The following is a 9,757-nucleotide window of genomic DNA, read 5'->3' on the forward strand; positions in this document are numbered from 1 at the left end:
ATGGACGGACTTTGTTTCGATCTGGAGGTGCGGCCTAAAACTTTTTCTTCCCCCTTGAATTTCGAGTCTGAAATTTGGCGTACGGCTTAGATTCGGGAATTTTTTATTTTAATTTCGAGTCTCATTTTTCAGGTGGTGCTTAGATTCGAGTGCGGCTTAGATTCGAGTAAATACGGTAATGACTTGACACTGTGGACCTCGGAATACTGAATTCCCTAACGATTTCAGCATCTAGGTCCAACTATGATTGCGCTTTCGAAGTCTATTAATTTCCGTCGTGAGGCCACAATCTCATCGGAAACCTTATCAGTTGAATGACCTCTCTACAAATGAGCGCTCTGCTAATGCACTGTCCTTTTACACCTTGTGTACGCGATACTACAGCCATCTGTTTACGTGCATATCGATATCCAATGTCTTTTGTCACCGCCGTGTATTGCCTTTAGCACCCTCAGACTACATAACGTGGAACTCGTAGACAGACGCGTACAGCAATAAGGAGCACGCTTGGCGCAGAGCGATTGTGGCGCAGAGCGCAATTACGAAACGGCGGGGCTGTGGGAGAAGCAGAGCCAGGACTGGGGAGGGGGCCTTTTGGCGCCGCACTGATTTGGCGGGCGGCAGAGAGACATCGGCCGCTCATGTGTCGCTAAGCTGATGATTCAAAGCGGCCCGCGACGCCGCGGCGGCATCGATCCGCGGGCAGCAGGCAGCAGGCAGCACGCAGCGGGCAGCAGGCACCGGGACACCCGCCGCTCGCAAACTCGATTTGCCGCGCCGGAGCGGCCGCCTCGTTACGCGGATTCTTGCCGCGACTCCCCGCTGCCCGCTCTCATTAAGCAGGTGCGCTCCCAGGCTGCGGCGCCGCCTCCAAACCACTTCCGTCCGACATCGCAGGAGGACAGAAAAACTGGCCGCCCTCCTAACAGCCGTGTCTTCCCTCGGCATATCTGTTGTAGTTGTGGTCTTCAGTCCTGAGACTGGTTTGATGCAGCTCTCCATACTACTCTATCCTGTGCAAGCTTCTTCATCTCCCAGTACCTACTGCAACCTACATCCTTCTGAATCTCCTTAGTGTATTCATCTCTTGGTCTCCTACGATTTTTACCCTCCACGCTGCCCTCCAATACTAAATTGGTGATCCCTTGATGTTTCAGAACATATCCTACCAACCGATCCATTCTTCTAGTCAAGTTGTGCCACAAATTTCTCTTCTCCCCAATCCTATTCAGTACCTCCTCATTAGTTATGTGATCTACCTATCTGATCTTCAGCATTCTTCTGTAGCACCACATTTCCAAAGCTTCTATTCTCTTCTTGTCCAAACTATTTATCGTCCATGTTTCACTTCCATACATGGCTACACTCCAAACAAATACTTTCAGAAACGACTTCCTGACACTTAAATCTACACTCGATGTTAACAAATTTCTCTTCTTCAGAAACGCTTTCCTTGCCATTGCCAATCTACATTTCATATCCTCTCTACTTCGACCATCATCAGTTATTTTGATCAACAAATAGCAAATCTCCTTTACTCTTTTAAGTGTCTCATTTCGTAATCTAATTCCCTCAGCATCACCCGACTTAATTCGACTACATTCCATTATCCTCGTTTTGCTCTTGTTGATGTTCATCTTATATCCTCCTTTCAAGACACTGTCCATTCCGTTCAACTGCTCTTCCAAGTTCTTTGCTGTCTCTGACAGAATTACAATGTCATTGGCGAACCTCAAAGATTTTATTTCTTCTCCATGGATTTTAATACCTACTCCAAATTTTTCTTTTGTTTCCTTCACTGCTTGCTCAATATACAGATTGAATAACATCGGGGAGAGGCTGCAACCCTGTCTCATTCCCTTCCCAACCACTGCTTCCCTTTCATGTACTTGACTCTTATAACTGCCATCTGGTTTCTGTACAAATTGCAAATAGCCTTTCGCTCCCTGTATTTTACCCCTGCCACATTCAGAATTTGAAAGAGAATATTCCAGTCAACATTGTCAAAAGCTTTCTCTAAGTCTACAAGTGGTGGAAACGTAGGTTTGCTTTTCCTTAATCTAGCTTCTAAGATAAGTCGTAGGGTTAGTATTGCCTCACGTGTTCCAATATTTCTATGGAATCCAAACTGATCTTCCCCAAGGTCGGCTTCTACTAGTTTTTCCATTCGTCTGTAAAGAATTCGTGTTAGTATTTTGCAGCCGTGACTTATTAAACTGGTAGTTCGGGAATTTTCATATCTGTCAACACCTGCTTTTGTTTGGGATTGGAATTATTATATTCTTCTTGAAGTCTGAGGGCTGTCTCGTACATCTTGCTCAGCACATTGTAGAGTTTTGTCAGGACTGGCTCTCCCAAGGCTGTCAGTTGTTCTAATGGAATTTTGACTACTTCCGGGGCCTTGTTTCGACTCAGGTCTTTCAGTGCTATGTCAAACTCTTCACGCAGTATCATATCTCCCATTTCATCTTCATCTAAATCCTCTTCCATTTCTATAATATTGTCCTCAAGTACATCGCCCTTATATAGACCCTCTATGTGAGCCTTCCACCTTTCTGCTTTCCCTTCTTTGCTTAGAACTGGGTTTCCATCTCAGCTCTTGATATTCATACAAGTGGTTCTCTTTTCTCCAAAGGTCTCTTTAATTTTCCTGTAGGCAATATCTATCTTGCCCCTAGTGAGGTAACCCTCTACATCCTAACATTTATCCTCTAGCCATCCCTGCTTAGCCATTTTGCACTTACTGTCGATCTCATTTTCCGTAACCTCGGAATAATAATGTGACTAATCTCTCAATAAAATTGTGACTCATACGAGCTTTGTCCGGAAAATACGTGTAAAAGTTGAATAATGGATGTTACAAGTTGCAGTCACCACCAGGTCGGACTACTGCTGTAATCAATCCCATCAACCCTTAATTTGAGTCAGAGCACTCTGCGTGATGGTGGGAGTGTGCGGCAACTTTTTGACAGTTACCCTTTTTCACCTGCCGTCGCTCTCTCTGATTGAGGAACGGCGCGCCAACATCAGGTTTGTTGCAAACCTAGGCAAGAATGGCCGTGATATTTTCGAGTGTTTGAAACAGGTTTACGGAGACAATTCTCTGAAGGAACCAACCGTGAACAAGTGGTTACAAAGGTTCCGGGATGGCCGAGAAGAAGTAAACGATGACCCTCGTCCAGCACGCCCGGCGACATCGAGTTCCGATGCAAATGTTGAACGAATTCGGGCTTGTGTTCTTAAAAACCGTAGATTGACAAAAATGGTTCAAATGGCTCTGAGCACTATGGGACTCAACTGCTGTGGTCATTAGTCCACTAGAACTTAGAACTACTTAAACCTAACTAACCTAAGGACATCACACACATTCATGCCCGAGGCAGGATTCGAACCTGCGACCAGAGCGATCACGCGGTTTCAGACTGAAGCGCCTAGAACCGCTCGGCCACACCGGCCGGCGTAGATTGATAGTCAGAATGATTGCTTACGAGTTGTGAAACCCCAAAAGAATCGTTCACAAAATTCTGACACAAAAACTTGAAATGAAGAAATCGTGTGCGAAAATCGTACCGAAGCTCTTGACGCCAGAACAGAAAGAAAAGAGGGTTGAGTGCTGTGAGGATTGGTTGGAAGCAGAGGAATGAGGGGAATTTCTCAACCGAGTCATCACTGGAGACGAGTCCTGGTTTTACGAATTCGATGTGGAGCTCAAATATCAAAGCAAAGAATGGAAACTAGCAGCAGAACCGAGAACAAAAAAGGCGCGAAAATCAAGGTCCAATGTGGAGACAATGTTGATTGTTTTGTTTGATTCTAGGGGCATTGTTCACAAGGAAGTTGTTCCTCCCGGCCAGAGAGTGAACGGAAATTTTTACTTTGAAGTTCTGACACGTCTCTGAGCTCGTATGACTCGAGTTCGACCGGAGTTGGCAAAAGGGAGGAATTTTTGGTGGCCCACATCAAACTAGTCAGAAGTAAAAAAGATACACCTGAGAGTTTTTCACTCTCAGAGGGCTTTCTGCGAGTAAAACGTGTCTTGTAGCAGCGTCGAGAGTCGGCTCGCTGACAGTGTCTGAGAGTGTGGCAAGATGTCAGATAGTCGCTCTCTGCGAGTTTAGGCTTGTCGTGTGGACGCCGACCTCCGTCTCTCGAGAACTGGACGCCGTAGCTCTCAGTCTGGAAAAACAATACTACCATGTCGGGAGAGTGGAGATTACTCGGAGAGTGCTGAGCGCCCATGTTTCTTTCTAGATATGTGCCATATTTCACAGTTTGTACGCTACCACTTGTTGGTAACGTATCTTTCCGTACTCACGCACACATTAAATAAAAGTACCCACGAAACTGCATATTTTGCGTCATAATATGTGGCCGTGGCATGTTTCTGAGCGAAAAAATCACCTGTTTTGCCTGCTAAACAAATAGTACGAGTAGTTAGCCTATTTCGAAAATTCTAGACTTGTACGAATGAGCCGTTCTGCGGCTCGCGTTTGTGCTGTTTGTAGGTTTCAACCCTCTGTTGGAGGCCAGACGGTATCGTTTAGTTGACATGGCTGTGGTTGTTTGTCTTCTTCTCGTGTTGACTGGCGCCACTCGGTTTCGCAAGTGTTGTCTGACCGCTAGTGGCAGCAGCGGCGATTATCGATATGTAGTAACTGTTGCTCTATCTTTGGGGCGACATCGTTGTTTTTCTGGGTCGTGTGAGAATGGTAGTTCGGTTGGGGACTCAGGAGGACCCAGGTCCGGGCAGTGCCAGAACACCCCAGGACCGCTGGCGGCACTCATGGACTGCCGGATGGAAGGGCTGCGGTAACGAGGGTGCACGACCCCGTCGTAAACCGGATCCAGCAAGCTTCAAGATGAGTGCATTTCAATCCAAGTAGAGAAACCTCCACCACTGTGATATCTCGCCATCCTCCAGTGACTCGAGTCCGTGTTGCTGCTCGTAGTGTCGCCGAGGCGAAGAGCAGCGAGTGGAGTCCTTGGGGAAAGCGGATCTGATTAGCATTCCTCGACTTCTTATTACTATTTACTGCGTTCAGATTGTTACAATTTGTTACTTTCAACCAGCGGTAATTTTTCTTGCCTGGTGGCCGCTAACGCCCTAGTCACCTACCCTGGGGGTTAGTGTATGTAACGGCAGTGTACGTTTCCTCGCCTTGCCGCTGCTGTCCCGTAAGGCGTCTAGCTTTTACAGCTTTCTTTATTGTAGGCCGGTTGGTGATTCTTCTATTCTGGTGGTAGTGTTTCCTTTCTCGTTCCAGGCGCTCTAAACACAGTATTCTGGGAGAATAGCGCAGACCGCCTGTTCCGGCTTTGGCGTATTGTTCCATCGTTGCATTTGGTTTACCAGACGTCAGGCAGCTTCAGCAAGATTATCGTCAGTCATTCGTTAGACTGCCACTAGTCTTAGCTACCATCTAGCGGTTGCAACTCTTGGCTGCCTGTCTCATCTCTCGCGGAAGTGTTTGTTGCCGGACCTTCTCAGGGGTCGATTCCTGGAGCACCATCTGTGGCCCCTTGTGTTACAAAGTTTATCATCATCTCATTTCTCCTGTTTGTTGATCAATTACTTGTTTTTTAATTAACATTTGCTATTGTTTTTGTTGTTTCACAGCAGGTTTATAATTTTTTTATATAATTGCCGTTCCTGGCGTGTGAGGCCTTGAGGCGTGATTGTGGTCAGCAAGTAACATATAGAAATATTATACAGCATTAACAAACGAAAATATAAAAAAAACTGTGGTTGAAGAGACTCCATTACGCTCCAACTTGAGGATGTGAATGTCATGTCAGCGCGTAACCCACTGCACCACATTAACGAACCGCTTTATACACGTTTATCGGCAATATCGGCAGTTGAGTCTACTGTCGGGATGGATACACATTGTGAGTGAATGTCAGCGATGTGTCGGCAAAATTTGTCACTCGCTGGAGTGGGTCCAGGCTGTGGCAGAGGTTATGTTAATATGGGCTCGTATCGTCTGAAGCAAACAGCACTACGCATACACCGCCGTACTTTGGGTATGTCCAATAAATGTGATACTCAGATAAATGCGTTTGTTCACTGTGTGTAGCAGCAGTGTCCCTTCATCTTGGTTTCCACGACCAGTGTTTCCATAATCATTGGTATAGGCACAGAGGGGATGCTTCCTGAGATTCTTCTGTGCTCTTCGATCTATTCGCTGGCATTATGTATTTCTATATGTGTATGTACTAGGAGCTGGAGACGCATATGCACGGCAACGAAAGGTATGAGCGCGAAGTCTCCTGTAAGGCAGGATGGGAATGATAAGTGTTTCGACGGCGATTACGAACCGAACAGTGAATAGGGGACAGGCTTGTTCTCACAGAACGCGACATTGGATTCAGCCCCTTCGTCGTCCATTCATTTGAATACTTGACACAAAGTGGTAAGGAAGCGTCGCACGGTGTCGACGAATGACGGAGGGAAACTCATACACATCATCACTGATTGAAGGTGCTAGTATCGGACTCGGTCAAAGACACTACCGCAAACCGTTGATACTAACGCCGCACGGAGGCGGCAGGACGTGGCGAGTGCGAGCATATCGCGACAGTCACCTGCGTCAATCTGTGGGTTGGCACCACGACCATGCGACGTCTGCTCCGGTGAACTGAGTGTATGTGTGCTGCCAGTTGGGCCGCATAGGTAATATAGTCGACACTGAGAAGAATGAGTGGGCGACAGTTCGTGATCTACGGTAATCGGAAAAGCTTGCGTACCGGAATTAAAATGCTGGCTACAAAAGTCGCTGGTAGGTGGAAATTGGGCTAGAGCAACTTCTGGAACATTTTGTTCCTTCTCTGGATCATCAGGTCACGGAACGCCCGGTAGAATTCAACGGGAATGCCTGCTGGTCCTGGCGATTTGTTGGTCCCGCCTTTGGCGATGGCGTCTGTCAGCTCGTCTGTAGTGATTGTCACCAACAAAGACGTTGCCTCCATAGCATCGAGAGTAAGTGTGACATGTTGGAGGACCTCCTCAGGTGTGGCATCGTCCGCCATCCTGTGGTCATAAATTTGTCGACAGTGTTCAGTAAATGTGGAGACAATAGACACATGTGTGCTGACACAACCACCATCTTGCTTGAGGGGGGTAGAGATGATCAGACGTGACATGGAGCATGGGTGGTGTTTCTTCAGGCGCGATATCCTGTCTGCATGATCTCACTACCATACCATGTAGCTTATTGCATGGTGGTGATAGAAGCTGGGCTTTAACATTTTCATTCCCTCTACGTTTAGGGTATGTAGGTTGTTTGTCGAGTTCCCCTTGCGTAATGTCCTAGAAGTTTTTAGGGTCTAACTGCCACACTGCTGAATCTTTCCCATATTGGACCAACTTCCCCATGATCATTGGTTTGACGCTTTTGAGCCAACACATGAGGGTAGAGTAGTACCTGGACAAGCAGCGTTCACAGAAAGTCGACTCCACTGCAACGCTCTGTCGTCAAATTGGATCATGGGGGAGGGACATGTTAAGCTTCCATATCCCGTGGCTGAATGCAGTGGAAGTTGGAGGACTCTCGTGAGTGCGCAATGGACGGAAAAAGCGACTGACCATTTTTACGCAGCAAGCACTCCGGACTGGAAGGTTTCAGAGACGTAGATGCGATCTATCATGCTTTCAAAATGGCTTGTAAGATGTATGTGACTGGGAGCGCCGCCGTGGATCTTCTCCCATGTGTCAACAAGATGGAGTTCTTCTATCCGTATACATAGGGCTGAGCATGGTGAGTTGCTCAGATGTTGATCTTTCGAACGCAATAAGCAATTAAAGCGGCTTGAAACTACTGAGTTGTCAGAACGACCAAAGAATAGGTGAGTGATGTCAACAGAGTTAAAAACAAAGAGTTCCAGTTTGACGTGCCTGACAGAATGTATAGATTAGTGAAATACATGGTACAGGCCATGCCCTATGCAGATGAGAGTGTGGTCACATTTATGACTGGTAGCTCTATTCGAACGTAGATTGCCATCCCACACCCAGCCTGATCTCCAGTGGAGTGCTACACATCATATCTGTAAATATCCAGAATCGTCACAATATGCACCTCTTATAATAGGTCAAAGTCAACGTCCGATGTGTGAATCATGTCTCGGTGTTATTGTATCTTCGCCATACTACAAATCATATTTTTGTTGACTATGACCACTCTGTATGCTTGATGTGGGTTTGGTGAAAACTGATTCACCATCACTGGGAGAGGAAGTGGGTGTAGTCAATGGGTGATGTCACCACAGCCTGTCCGACCACAGGGGGCACACTTGTAAGTGATTGGTGGGTGGGGCTAACTGGATGTGTCAACCCCAGTGGGATCACCGACATGTGTTCTTCATTCCATCCCCTGAGAGGGAAAGGTCGTTCGATGTGAGTGGGTAGACAACTGTCCATCCACACATTATTCATTATGTCATCCATAGAGAGGGAGTGGCGTGATCGTTGGGTAAAGTTGTCCATCAGTGTCATCATCAGCTGACATATAAAGGTGGGCGTTGTCCACATGTGTGAGTTCATCATGCTCGTATGTGAGATTGTCACTGGTTCCTTGATATGGATCTACGTCTCGGCTTGCGTCTCCATTCCGAACATCGTTTGTTAACATGTCCTTCTGCATCAGACGACGGCAAAGAGTCCCGCTTCCGCTAGCTCCACAAAGGAGCCAAGTGTTGACAAGGTGGCGACGTCAGTCGTGCTCTTGAGTGGGGGAGACTGCCGTGTGGTGCCTTTCTGTCTGTCGATTCCTTCGCGTTGTCCAAACCATCGCTTTGTGACTGTGGCGATGGTCAGCGCCGCTGCATATGTCGCTGGCAGAGTGGTTGGGTTGGGTGAGGGTGTCATGGGTGTAGGCGGCAACTGTGCAATCCTTCTGTGAATACATTCTGACCGAAGATGTCTTTCGTTGCACATCCTGAGCACTTGCGGCGTCGGCCGTCATACGTCATAATGGTTCTGCAGCCCCAGATGTGGAGGTAGGAGAGAATTTGGCTACAGAGATCGATACGCACTTGTCGAATACCATTCAAGACAGGAAATGTCTTTAAATATGCCCATTTCTCAGCTAAGCAGTCAAGACAGCGGGACAAAGGACCGTTATCACAGCTTCACCATATAGCTCAAAAGGCACCTCAAAAACTAATTGTTCAGATACCTAAACCCATGTGATCGACGTTCAGAGTGCCTACGTTGCCATCCACTTGTCAGAAGTGGAGTTCTTGACTTGCCTCTACGATGATCTTTTCACACATGGCGTCATTGATAACCTTCAAGTACACTATGGTGCTGACGATGGAAAAATGTGTGCCTATGATGTGCGATGCTGGTATCTTTCTTTACCTTGTCTCTCGAGAACCGTTGCAGATCGAGTGCTTTGGCTTGTGCAAAGTCGGAGCAAAAGGAGAAACGTTGCTTGATGAGCTACCCAAGCACGATTCACGATCCATGGTCACAGAATTCTGGAAACATTCTCTGGCTAAAACATGTCCCCACAATACCCTTTTTCTTCCAGCAGTGATAGATGCACAACGCAACAAAACTCCTTGGCAGTTTAGAAGGTAGGAGACGAAGTAGTGGAGGAAGTAAACATGTGTGGACGGATCGTGAGCTCCGCTTGGGTAGCTTAGCTGGCCCGGCACGGTAGGTCGGAGCGTGGCTGTCCTCTGTAATAAAAAATCTAAGTGAAGTATTCAACGACGAGCTTGAAGGGCTGTCATGTGAAGTCCACCCATACCA

Source organism: Schistocerca gregaria, chromosome 5 (genome assembly GCF_023897955.1).
Source record: "Schistocerca gregaria isolate iqSchGreg1 chromosome 5, iqSchGreg1.2, whole genome shotgun sequence".
Classification (NCBI taxonomy): Eukaryota; Metazoa; Arthropoda; class Insecta; order Orthoptera; family Acrididae; genus Schistocerca; species Schistocerca gregaria.